This window comes from Salmo salar, chromosome 09 (genome assembly GCF_965601325.2).
Source record: "Salmo salar chromosome 09, fSalSal1, whole genome shotgun sequence".
Classification (NCBI taxonomy): domain Eukaryota; kingdom Metazoa; phylum Chordata; class Actinopteri; order Salmoniformes; family Salmonidae; genus Salmo; species Salmo salar.
Window position 1 is genome coordinate 137,148,039 of NC_138299.1, and position 13,958 is coordinate 137,161,996.

The 13,958-nt window shown below is 41.6% G+C and overlaps 1 protein-coding gene across 2 annotated transcripts in view; it reads left to right on the forward strand.

The window, feature by feature from the left end:
* Positions 1–13,958, forward strand: part of LOC106613031 (leucine-rich repeat and fibronectin type III domain-containing protein 1) — a 132,525-nt gene that overhangs the window by 65,493 nt on the left and 53,074 nt on the right. For both annotated transcript variants that reach the window (XM_014214904.3, XM_014214906.3), the window contains exon 2: positions 12,425–12,478. The gene's annotated coding sequence lies outside the window, so the exon portion shown is untranslated. The remainder of the gene's footprint in view (positions 1–12,424; positions 12,479–13,958) is intronic.

A 13,958-nucleotide genomic window follows, 5' to 3' on the forward strand; every position in this document is an offset into this window, starting at 1 on the left:
CCAAATGGATAATGACAAATAATGCTGTAGCCCTTTCATTAGTTTTCAATCCCACCCTATTTAAGCTGCCTCAGTTAAAGCCTTAGGATTCTGATAGAGAATGTCATGTATATGGTGGGCTGAAAAGTGTACATTGCGCCCAGTATGGAGGATAGCTCAAATTAAGGATCTCACACATATTAACCTGACGCCCTACAGCTGTGCCAAGGATTCTGGGCAAGGGTGTTAACTTTAACGACACGGTTCACTGTTTTTGTAATGAATATAACGTAATCCATTTTCTACACTCGGCTACTGTAGATACCAGTTAGTTTTCCAGATAGCGGTGCTATCCCACAATAATATTTGATCCACAGCTATTAAGATAGCTTATTGTCAAGCTAATTTTCCCCTTCATAATCAAATCAACCTGGAACAATTGACCTTGACAGACCAGAAATCTTTTCGCAGCTCTCTCTGCCTCATTCCCATGGTGCAACAGGACATTACAAAGCTGTTTCATTATTGGCTTTCTCATTGCTCTCAGGGCGATAAACAATCAACAACCCCTTTTTTCTCTCAATATTGTTGCTGATCTGGTCTCAATGGTCAAAAACAGGATAATTCAAGGCCGTATAGCACAGATTTCTTACTGTAATAACACAACATATGGGTGTTGGTGGTAATCACTAGTGGGAATGCAATGGACTGTATCTAACCACACTTGACCTAATTTATTTCAAAATGACAAAAGGTTCTTCACCTCAACAGATGAAAATATATTTTTTTCTTCTCAGAAGGCAATTTAATTTAATTGACTAATGAATGATGTATTATACTGCACATGCTGCTATGCTATACATATACTGCTGTACATATTTTCCTAAATGTGTACCGACTGTTCTGTTGTATGTAAAACACTAATCTACATTTTAGTCATTTAGCAGACGCTCTTATCCAGAGCGACTTACAGTAGTGAATGCATACATTTCATTTCATGCATTTTTTTTTTGTACTGGCCCTAACAAAAAAGGTGAGATCATTTTTTAAAGAAGGAATTGGCATCTAGCAAATGTAATTGTATTCCAGTATGCTAGATTACAAATTATTTTGAAAAATATTGTGCCTTAATTGGTTTGAAACTGTAGCTGATATTTATCATCTATCTACATTAACCATTCCATAGGATTTACATCACAGGAACGAATGGAGGGGAGTCAGGGCGCAAGATCCAGGCCTTAAGATATTGATGCAGTTGAAGTCGAAAGTTTACATACACTTAGGTTGGAGTCATTAAAACTCATTTTTCAACCACTCCACAAATTTCTTGTTAACAAACTATAGTTTTGGACACAAGTAATTTTTCCAACAATTGTTTACAGACAGATTATTTCACTTATAATTCCCTGTATCACAATTCCAGTGGGTTAGATGTTTACATACACTAAGTTGACTGTGCCTTGAAACAGCTTGGAAAATTCCAGAAAATGATGTCATGGCTTTAGAAGCTTCTTATAGGCTAATTGACATCATTTGAGTCAATTGGAGGTGTACCTGTGGATGTATTTCAAGGCCTACCTTCAAACTCAGTGCCTCTTTGCTTGACATCATGGGAAAATCCCAAAAAATCAGCCAAGATTTTTTTTAGTCTGGTTCATCCTTGGGAGCAATTTCCAAACGCCTGAAGGTACAACGTTCATCTGTACAAACAATAATACGCAAGTATAAACACCATGGGACCACGCAGCCGTCATACCGCTCAGGAAGAAGATGTGTTCTGTCTCCTAGAGATGAGCGTCAATCAATCCCAGAACAACAGCAAAGGACCTTGTGAAGATGCTGGAGGAAACAGGTCCAAAATTATCTATATCCACAGTGAAACGAGTCCTATATCGACCTTACCTGAAAGGCCGCTCAGTAAGGAAGAAGCCACTGCTCCAAACCTCCATAAAGAAGCCAGACTACGGTTTGCAACTGCACATTGGGACAAAGATCATACTTTTTGGATAAATGTCCTCTGGTCTGATGAAACAAAAATAGAACTGTTTGGCCATAATGACCATCGTTATGTTTGGAGGAAAAAGGGGGAAGCTTGCAAGCCGAAGAACACCATCCCAACCGTGAAGCACGGGGGTGACAGGATCATGTTGTGGGGGTGCTTTGCTGCAGGAGGGACTGGTGCACTTCACAAAATAGATGGCATCATGAGGGAGGAAATTTATGTGGATATATTGAAGCAACATCTCAAGACATCAGTCAGGAAGTTAAAGATTGGTCGCAGATGGGTCTTCCAAATGGACAATGACCCCAAGCATACTTCCAAAGTTGTGGCAAAATGGCTTAAGGACAACAATGTCAAGGTATTGGAGTGGCCATCACAAAGCCCTGACCTCAATCCAATAGAACATGTGTGGGCAGAACTGAAAAAGCGTGTGCGAGCAAGGAGGCCTACAAACCTGACTCAGTTACACCAGCTCTGTCAGGAGGAATAGGCCAAAATTCACCCAACTTACTGTGGGTGTCACGCCCTGTCCGTAGAGATCCTTATTATTCTCTATGTTTGGTTAGGTCAGGGTGTGACTCGGGTGGGAAAGTCTATGTTTTCTGTTTCTTTGTTTTTGGGCCGAGTGTGGTTCCCAATCAGAGGCAGCTGTCTATCGTTGTCTCTGATTGGGAATCATACTTAGGCAGCCTGTTTTCCACCTGTGTCTGTGGGATGTTTTTTTCTGTTTAGTGTCTGTGCCTGACGGAATTGTTCGCTTTCGTTTTGTTCTTTTTTAAATAAATTATCATGAACACTCACCACGCTGCGCTTTGGTCCACTTCTCCTTCTAACGACGTGCGTTACAGTGGGAAGCTTGTGGAAGGCTACCTGAAATGTTTGACCCAAGTTAAACAATTTAAAGGCAATGCTACCAAATACTAATTGAGTGTATGTAAACTTCTGACCCACTGGGAATGTGATGAAAGAAATAAAAGCTGAAATAAATCATTCTCTCTACTATTATTCTGACATTTCACATTCTTAAAATAAAGTGGTGATCCTAACTGACCTAAGACAGGGAATTTTTACTAGGATTAAATGTCAGGAATTGTGAAAAACTGAGTTTAAATGTATTTGGTTAAGGTGTATGTAAGCTTCCGGCTTCAACTGTAGGTAAATTGACTGTCTCATGTTACGGCTGTGAAAGAGAGAGGAGAAAATGCAGGTTGACTGCTGCTGCTGAAATTGCAGAAAGGGCAGATTTTTTAATTTTTTTAATTTAACCTTTATTTAACCAGGTAGGCCAGTTGAGAACAAGTTCTCATATACAACTGCGACCTAGCCAAGATAAAGCAAAGCAGTGCGACAAAAACAACAACACAGAGTTACACATAAACAAATGGGCATTCAATAACACAATAGAAAAATCTATGTACAGTGTGTGCAAATGTAGAAGATTAGGGAGGTAAGGCAATAAATAGGCCATAGAGGCAAAATAATTACAATTTAGCCTTAACACAGGAGTGATAGATGTGCAGATGATGATGTGCAAGTAGAGATACTGGGGTGCAATAGAGCAAGAGGATAAATAACAATATGGGGATGAGGTAGTTCGGTGTGCTATTTACAGATTGGCTGTGTACAGGTACAGTGAGCGGTAAGCTGCTCTGACAGCTGATGCTTAAAGTTAGAGACAGAGATATAAGACTCCAGCTTCAGTGATTTTTGCAATTTGTTCCAGTCATTGGCAGCAGACAACTGGAAGAAAGGCGGCCTAAGGAAGTGTTGGCTTTGGGGGTGACCAGTGAAATATACCTGCTGGAGTGCGTGCTACAGGTGGGTGTTGCTATGGTGGACTTTACAGTGTCCCAAAACCTTTTGGAATTAGTGCTACAGGATGCAAATTTTTTGTTTGATAAAGCTAGCCTTATCTTTCCTAACTGACTGAGTATATTGGTTCCTGACTTTCCTGAAAAGTTGCATATCGCGGGGGCTATTCGATGCTAATGCAGAACGCCACAGGATGTTTTTGTGCTGGTCAAGGGCAGTCAAGTCTGGTTTGAACCAAGGGCTATATCAGTTCTTAGTTCTACAGTCGTGGCCAAAAGTTTTGAGAATGACACAAATATTAATTTTCACAAAGTCTGCTGCCTCAGTTTGTATGATGGAAATTGGCCTGGTGTCAAGAAGGGCAGCAAAGAAGCCACTTCTCTCCAGGAAAAACATCAGGGACTGACTGATATTCTGCAAAAGGTACAGGGATTGGATTGCTGAGGACTGGGGTAAAGTCATTTTCTCTGATGAATCCCCTTTCCGATTGTTTGGGGCATCCGGAAAAAAGCTTGTCCGGAGAAGACAAGGTGAGCGCTACCATCAGTCCTGTGTCATGCCAACAGTAAAGCATCCTGAGACCATTCATGTGTGGGGTTGCTTCTCAGCCAAGGGAGTGGGCTCACTCACAATTTTGCCTAAGAACACAGCCATGAATTAAGAATGGTACCAACACATCCTCCGAGAGCAACATCTCCCAACCATCCAGGAACAGTTTGTTGATGTCACGATTCTCTAAAGCTGAACCCAGAAGCAGACCAGGACAAGGTCAGTAAAATGAAGGTGAGTATTTATTTACAGACTCGAGGTGAAAATAGAATAATCCAGGAGACGGAGCAGCAGCGGAGGTGAGTTGATGAGAGTGAATAGGCAGATCCAATGATGTCACTGAAACCACTGACGACCAGGCAAGGGGGTGAATGTTCCGGGAGGATGACTGTAGACAGAGTAAACGGGGGTGAGTAAACGGGGGTGAGTAACCGGCGAAAAGTACAGAACAACAAAACTAACTCTGGTAACATGAGGCTGATACGCTGACACAACATACTGTTCATTGCTAACGATCCGGCAGGGAATGGATGTCAGGTCAGAGCTTATGAAGAGAAGAGGTGATGATCAGGACCAGGTGTGCAGATGGCTGATGAGATGCAGGTGCGGGTAATCGAGATATCTCCCGCCTAGCTTCATCACCCGGCAACCAGACAGGGTGTGTTCAGAAACCTCAGGAAACAACTCTAAAACAGAAAACAGGCAGCTCAGGCAGAAAACAGACTCAGGAAGCGGGATTCATGACAGGTGACGAACAATGCCTTTTCCAGCATGATGGAGCACCTTGTATAAGGCAAAAGTGATAACTAAGTGGCTCGGGGAACAAAACATCGATATTTTGGGTCCATGGCCAGGAAACTCCCCAGACCTTAATCCCATTGAGAACTTGTGGTCAATCATCAAGAGGCGGGTGGACAAACAAAAACCCACAAATTCTGACAAACTCCAAGCATTGATTATGCAAGAATGGGCTGCCATCAGTCAGGATGTGGCCCAGAAGTTAATTGACAGCATGCCAGGGCGGATTGCAGAGGTCTTGAAAAAGAAGGGTCAACACTGCAAATATTGACTCTTTGCATCAACTTCATGTAATTGTCAATAAAAGCCTTTGACACTTATGAAATGCTTGTAATTATAATTCAGTATTCCATAGTAACATCTGACAAAAATATTTGAAGACACTGAGGCAGCAGACTTTGTGAAAATTTATATTTGTGTCATTCTCAAAACCTTTGGCCACGACTGTACATTTTTTGAATGGGGCATGCTTATTTAAGATGGCGAGGAAAGCACTTTTAAAGAGCAACCAGGCATCTTAAAACAAACTTAGGGAGGAGGCTTCTAATGTTAACATGCATGAAACCAAGGCTTTTACGGTTACAGAAGTCAACAAATGAGAGTGCCTGGGGAATGGGAGTGGTGCTGGGGGCTGCAGGGCCTGGGTTAACCTCTACATCACCAGTGGAACAGAGGAGAAGTAGGATAAGGGTACGGCTGAAGGCTATAAGAACTGGTCATCTCGTGCATTTGGAACAGAGTGTAAAAGGAGCAGATTTCTGGGCGCGGAAGAATTCAGTCAAGGCATAATGTACAGACAAAGGTATGGTAGGATGTGAGTACATCTTGAATCTGCCGGTAACAACTCTCCTGTGTACTGTACCTAATCATCTGTAGTGCTTCATTGAACAACAGCTGTATCGCATAGAAATAAGTCTGTAAGTGATATGTCAACCGCGTTATTAAGCTGAGTCATGGGTCTTCATCCTTGGAGCTGTAGGCAGGAGTGTCTGTTGGCCATATGACGAGCATAAAAAGTAGGTCAAATTATGATTCACAATCTTATATTCTTTATCTTGTTTCCGCGGAAATGTGAGAAGGATGTCGGCTTTGCCTGGTGTGTCTAGTATTATTTGAAGAGGGACGTCATCAAAGCGACCGGTTTTATAACTGCCCACTATACCCAGATTATCTCTGTAGTGTTTCTGTCCTTCAAAAGTACCAAAACATCTTCATGGATATAAAATAGTGAGATCTTTGTGAGTAGGCGACAAAATATGAAGTTCTTTCTGTGTGTAGTAGGAAAGAGAATCTCTCTCTATCTTAATGGAAATCTGTACCTTCTCTACCGAAAGACAGCTGTGGAAAGACATTGGCTCACATCAAATGTTGAAGCCAACACAAGGGCTGAATCCCAAAGAGGATTTAAGGATTCCGGAACACTACTGAAAGTATTAAATATAAAACCGTCTGAACCCCTCCCATAACTTACAGCTACTGTTGATGACAATACACATCCCCCTTGATGATTTACAGCTCATCTCTCACCAGTCATTGTTTTTTCTCCCCCAGTCACCTTAAATCTCATCACAGCACATCCTCGCTGACATGTGGAAAGATTCCTGAGTTACATAAAAGGGCTGGAGCGTCCACGGCCGCATATTTCTGATTCACAGGATTAGAGAGAGCTTTTTTAAAGATGTTAGGCATTAAAAAGTTGTCTTTTTTTCATTGGATAATCTGAGAGGGAGGAAGTGAGTAATCAGACAGAGATAACTGGCACAGTGAGATCTGTTCCTATCCAAGTGGAACACTTCTCCAGGCATACAAAACATCTAGGCTTAGGTCACATAATCCCTTTCAATATCAGTTAGAATGTCAATATGCTGACATGAACGGACAAGACGTCTGGCACACATACTGTTAAAGGACTGGTACTACATAATATCATTTTATTGTTGTTATTAGTACAGGTTACTATTGCTAGATAGTGCAGTGATGTAAATGTGATAACAACCCACATTTAAACCGAAGCTGAATACAGTTGCTCACCAATGGCATTTGGTAAAGAGAATTTTCTTGCCATTTTCTTCTGTTTTCCCCTGTACACACAGGCATTGTTTGTCCAAGGCCTGCAGATATTAAGGAAAGTAATTGGATACACAACGCTCAGGCCCAAGTGCATCTCAGAGGCTAAGCAAACAGTTGTGCTCTTTCCACATCTGGGTCTTGGTTCAAATGAGGCCATCAATAGAGAATCCGGTGGTGTTTCTATCACAGAGTTCTGGATGACATAGCACCATCAGCATGACTGAGCAAGGCTGTCTGAGCCCAGCTAACTATTACAGTTCTGGAAAGCTGAGGGAAGTATTGCTCTTTGAAATAAATTAGTTTACCCAAGCGTTTCGTTTACACTTTAGTGTATGAATTAGCTATTACATGCCAAATGTTTTCTATTCTATTTTCTTCATGCAACAGATGCAAACGTAGATCAAATCACGCAAAGGAAAGTAAACAAAAGTTGAGTTTGACAGAATAATTTAGTTAAAGGTAAATACTGTAAAGAGAGATGACATCAGTGTGTCAGATGGTGGGTAACACATTCAGTTGCTGAGGATTTTTTAACTGAGCAGTTTTCTAAAGCTTTTGGCCTGACTGCAATCTGTAAAATACCCTGCACCATCTAAATGAATCCTGAGAGTTGTGAGGCTTGAGACGTGAGATCATAGAACCAACATTGTGAAGATGGAAATGGCCCTGATGTCAAGTGTCAGTGTGCAGCGGTTAGGACGGAGTCAGGCGCAGGACACAGAACTGAGTAAAATACGTACTTTACTCGAAAGAAACAACAATAATTTCCACACAGGGAATACACCAGCTCACAGAAGTCTTGAACACTAAACAAAGAACAAACACGCACAAAACCATGTGGGGACCAGAGGGTTAAATAGGGAATAAATTATAACTTAATGGGTACCAGGTGTGTACAATCAAGACAAAACAAATGGAAAAAGAAACGTAGATCGATGGCAGCTAGAAAGCCGGTGACGTCGACCGTCAAACACCGCCCGAACAAGGAGAGGCACCAACTTCGGCGGAAGTCGTGACACCTGACCCTGATACGACCTTCATACCTTCAAAAACCTCACCCAGGCACTTCAACACAATCAATACAACTCTCCTAGTGTTGGCTGGCAGCTCCAGATCAGCATCCATTAATGCTCTCACGCAATTGTTAAACTTTGTATTAAGGAGCAACATTAACTTTGTTATGACGTGGATATTATCTGGTACATTACAGTTGAGAGAGAGAGAGAGAGAGAGAGAGAGAGAGAGAGATGAAGGAATAAAGAGAGAGAGAGATGAAGAAAAAGAGATGAAGGAATGAAGAAAGAGAGAGAGAGAGAGAGAGAGAGAGATGGATGAAGAAAGAGAGATGAAGGAATGAAGAAAGAAAGAGAGAGAGATGGATGAAGAGAGAGAGATGAAGGAATGAAGAAAGAGAGAGAGAGCGAGAGATGAAGAGAGAGAGATGAAGGAATGAAGAAAGAGAGTGAGAGATGAAGAGAGAGAGATGAAGGAATGAAGAAAGAGAGAGAGAGAGAGAGATGAAGAAAAAGAGATGAATGAATGAAGAAAGAGAAAGAGAGCGAGAGATGAAGAGAGAGATGAAGGAATGAAGAAAGAGAGAGAGAGAGCGAGAGATGAAGAGAGAGAGATGAGAGAGTAAGTGAGTGAGAGAGCAAGAGAGAGAGTAAGAGAGATAGAGAGAGAGAGAGAGTAGGCCTATAGATGTTGGTAGTAGCCAGAAGTGCTGTGTTAAAAGAATCCATCCTTCATGGACACCCTCCTCTCATACCAACAGATTATTTATGTGGAGCCGGTTAAAGTGCTGAGCATGGCTGAGCGTATAAATAGGACTGTGTATATAATCACCGGCTCACATGGGAAGCAAATGGGAGGGAGAGGAGGGGAGAGAGCCTATTACTAGAGCATCAGATCATCAGCTCCAAACTTGATCTACTCTGACTCATCAACAACTGAGGAAAACTCTGATCTCCCTCTCTCACACATGTGGTCTGCATGTAGGCCTAGGTTCACGGATATAGCCCCAGAAACTTCTGTGTCTACTGGTGCACAACGTTGTGAAATGGCATTGTGTATAATCATTATTCATATGAGCTGACTGAGTGCCTCATCTAATTCCATATTTGACTTGGTTCACTGACTGATGTATATGTGGGAGATGATTTGGGTCAAGTCTGACTTGCAAATACATCTCATTTGTTAGGCAACTTTTTATAAATAGCCGCATAATCAACAAAAATTCTTGGAGCATGCCTGATATGATCATATTCTCTTAGGCAATATTGTTGTTACTGCTTAGTGGTACTAACTAGGGTCATCATTTTCTAAACAATGCCTAGACTCTAATAACGCTCTGATGAGGAATCAAAAGGGATAATTGAATCAAATTCCACGGTAGAGGGCACAATTCATGCTTAACTTTCTAACTCCGAAGAGTCTGAACTCATGCATATTTGAGTTGTTCTCTCTGGTGGCCGATCTCAGTGGATGCTCTAGGTTGTTGTCTTTCTCTGGAGGTCATATTGGCCACCCTGAAGGTATGGGCCTGGTCAGAGTGCGAACTGTGGGGAGGCCTGCTAAGAGAGCCATATGTTATCAGCTAAATCACAGTCAATGGAGGCCGTTACTGCCCCGCTCCTGACTGGTTTCTAATGAAAACCATGTCATGCTCCGCTGCCTTTGTTTTTAAACCAGTGATGTGAAGGAAATTGGAAACGACAGAGGTAATACTGCAATCAAACCTCACAGTTTCGCATGCAGCACATTCCAACAGCCAAACCTGTGATAAATAAAATTGGGGATGGTATAGGGCCGCCTCTCCATTTTCAGTTTATGAAAATGAATACTTCACAGTCCATAACGATCCACATCATGGGAGAGATGTATGGTGCTTCAGAGAGGAGGTGCAGGTTCTTTAATATGATCAATAGGCTGGTCTGGACTGGTTCAGGCCAGGGCACCACAGGCCAAGATCAAATATGTTATGTTCATTACAGAAGGCTTTAAGTTGGAGGCGTGGGCCCTGGCCTCTTAATGTTTGTGTTAGCCTTGTGGCAAGTGAGGTTGCCTGACTAATAGAGGAGATATTGTATATGAGCTCTTTGCCCAGGTTTTCACACAGGGGTTTGAGACGGACTGCAGAGAAATGTACTGTCTACTGTAACACGTTCTTTCTCTTCAGTAAACATTTTCAAAGGTGTTTGAACAAGGATGTGATCACTACAGATTTTACAATATGGGGAAAGGGGACCTTAAAATGGACGAAGAAAGGAACTTGAAATATCTTTATTGAGATACTGTCAGTTCAATTGAATATTCTAATACAGTACCTGCAATTACCAAAGAGGAATTTCCTTCAATACTTGTATAAAGCATCTGCTTTTGTAGCACTATAATCTGAGTCCTTGGCACGGCACCAAACAAAGCGTTAGCTACGAATCTGTCTGCCTGAGGGACTGCATTGGTTGCACATGATGGCAGAGGACCCAGACTGGGCACATCTGGTAGAAGGAGAGAGAAACAAAACACCATCCTGAGACAGCTACTTATCTAATGAATCATCAGCTTTTTATGCCAGTACCAGAAATGACATAGTTTGAAGCGATACATGAGTCTGAACACATCTGATGTTTTCAGCCATACCAGTTATGCTCATAAAGATGCAAGTCATCTATTTTCATCAGCCATTGACTCCAGCCTCAGAAAATAAGTCATTTGAGGCAGTGTATGAGTCAGAGCATAACTGATGTGTTGGACCATGCTGTGTCACTTGCCTTACTTATACTGTAAGTCATTTCTTATCGAAATACCATACAATACCATACAATACCATGTTTCATAGAGTTGCACATGACTGTCACCACACTGTCCCTCAGGGAACACATTCTCACATCCCTGTCTTAGGTCATGATGATGCTAGCCAATTGATATCTGTAAAATGTTCCTTTTCCAACAAAGAAATTGCCAAATCATGCTGGATTTGGACAAATCCCCGAAATATTAGCTTCCATGCTGATTTTATGTGATGGAATCTCATGCACATACTGTCAAGAAAAGAGTCGATATGAAATTGAAATAAATGTAATCTCAAAATAGAACCCAAGCCCTAAAAAGTGAACCAATGTTGTGGATACAAGAGTTTTTGAAGGACATTCAAAGGCCCACCTCAATGTCACTGGTCATACTGAGTGATGGACCCACTATGATTACAGTTTGTCAGTCAGAGGTTTGCTGTGTAAACCTGTCTGCATTGGACACAGAATATGTATTATTATGGTAGGTACCAATAAGGGACCACTGTGGAGATCATAATCAAGATGGCTGCTGCGGCATTTACATTTGACAGAGGAGAATTGGTGCAATGCCTTTGTTATCCCTATCTCTGTAAAAGCGGGTAGGGAAAATACCATTCCTTTCTTCATCTCACGGACCTTCAACAGTGGCGGTTCTAGACCATTTCAACTGGGGGGGCCAAGCTGGGGCCAGTTGTACTGTTAGAGGGGCCAGTTACATTAGATGTTATTGTTGTCATATCGTTTTCTTCACTGCATTGCAGGCATTAGCAGGCAAAAGACCATGTTCCGCGTTGCCACTGTCTAATAACGGATGTAAAAAAAGAACGATAGCAAAAATTTGTTATGTAAAAATTATTTCATACTCCACATTTAGGGGGGCCACAAAGGGGTCCAAAATTGTTGTCACAGGGGCACACACTTTTTTCACGACACACTGTCTGTCTATCACTTCGGTTATTCACTAGTTGTTCTTTTGTATTGTCATGTTGTATTTCCTCAGAGCGTCACAGTGCAGACTATTCTGTACAAATGGTTAATTATCGAATTGAAAAGAGAGATACAAAGGCTAGCTGGTGACCATGAAATATGATTCAGAAGCATTTCTTTGTAAAGCTGAAAGTTGGTAAATAATATCACTCAAGTGAAATAAAATGTTTAGAACAAGAACAAATAGGCTTGTGGAAATGTATTGGTTTTGTTTGTGCAGATTCCTACTATTTGATTTGAAAAGAAGCGCTGTATAAGTGTTTTACAGCAACACGAATGTCATATCATTTTGTGCTGAGCCCTGTTTGATGGCATTAAAGATTGAACTTTAATTTGAACCCTGTTTATGATTGTGACAGCAATACATGTGGCGGGGTATTCTCCAAATGTTATTTCTGCCAGCACATTAAAGTGTGACTGTTTGTTTTCTCTGCAGCCTGCTTTGAAGTCATCATTGAGAGAAGCATTTGAGAAGAGACTACAAATACTGGTGAGTGCCACCTTTTCAAATTGAAGCCACCTTATTTACATACTGCAGTTCAGGCTAGCCCGGGGAGGAAGGAGTGAGACATGGCATTGAGAATGAAGATATAGAAAAGAAAACAGAATAATAATAACAAAAGAAAACAGGATAATGGAATGTCCTTATTCCCACTAACAGTTTCTAAAAGCTATTCAAATTATATATTTGTTAAACAGACACACCTGCACGTACTCATGCACGCAGACACTCACTCGCGCATGCACACACGCACGCACATACACACAGAGAGAGCTACACAACTCTGTTCCATACAGCGACATTCCCTTACTGGTCCAGTGCAGCTATTTCACCACGACTGTGTTTTGTTATCTTTTCACATAGGCAGGGTTGGGCTGGAGCCACGGCTGTTGCGGCCCAGCCTGCGCAATGGGAGTCGGCTCCATTATCAGAGCTGCTGCCTCGCCACCCTGCAGCAAACCCAGCATCCTCTGCTCCTGCAGATTTAATTTCTTATCTCAATAGGGAAAACAGCCCCTCTGATGAACAGCACAACTGCCCTGGGCTGCTGTGAACATGGCTCCATAATACATAGCTACAATAGATGGTTCTGATTAACTTATGAACGGAGGAAAGCACTGATATTCCTCTCAGGAAATTGAAGTTGGTAATAGATATTCAGGGGGATTTGCTATATAATAATTGTAACTGGGATCGGGCAAGGGAGAACCTCTCTCCGACATTAATCCAGTCCCGGAGCAGCTGAGAGCAATGCTTTATAAGGGTCTGCCATCGATGACATATGGAATCCATAGAGAGTATCCCAAGTAGATAAATACCAGTAATGTGTTTCTGTTGTGTATTCTGTGTTCTAAGACAGCCAGGCTTTAAGTTATTGATTGTAGGTAGTTGAAGACATGCAATCATTTCAAAAGTGGATTAGTGATGAGCTCCTCACCAAGAATGCTCTCAGAGTCACATTTCCTACTTCTTTAAGTGTGTCCAAAAATAATCTGTATTTTTCCATAGGAAAAGGGCAGACTGTTTTGCCTTACAAGACAAATGTATTCAAACATGCGTTGGTGGAACAAAATATGCAAGCTTTGTACTATGTGACTAGATTTGGGAAATTGTTTATATTTTCGCAAGATGCTTTACGCTTTTGTCCACTGAGAGGCCTGAGTCTTTTAGCTGAGCCTAAGTGTTCGACTTTTCTTCAGTTTTTTGTTGCTTTTGCTCCCAGCTTCATCAATGTCATGCAGAGCCATGGGAAACTCTTCTGGGCCCTAAAACAAAAGTCATTATGAGAGCGGAAAGTAATATGACCTGATATACCTTGGGTAAATGAGTTTTCCCAATGAAGCCTACTGTATGGGCTCCAGTTGTTAAGAATACATGATCAGTAGTCGCTTTTATTTTATAATGAGAAAGCTTAGAGTAGCTTTATGTCAGTGACAATTTCTTCATCATTCTTAAGCATGTGGCCTAA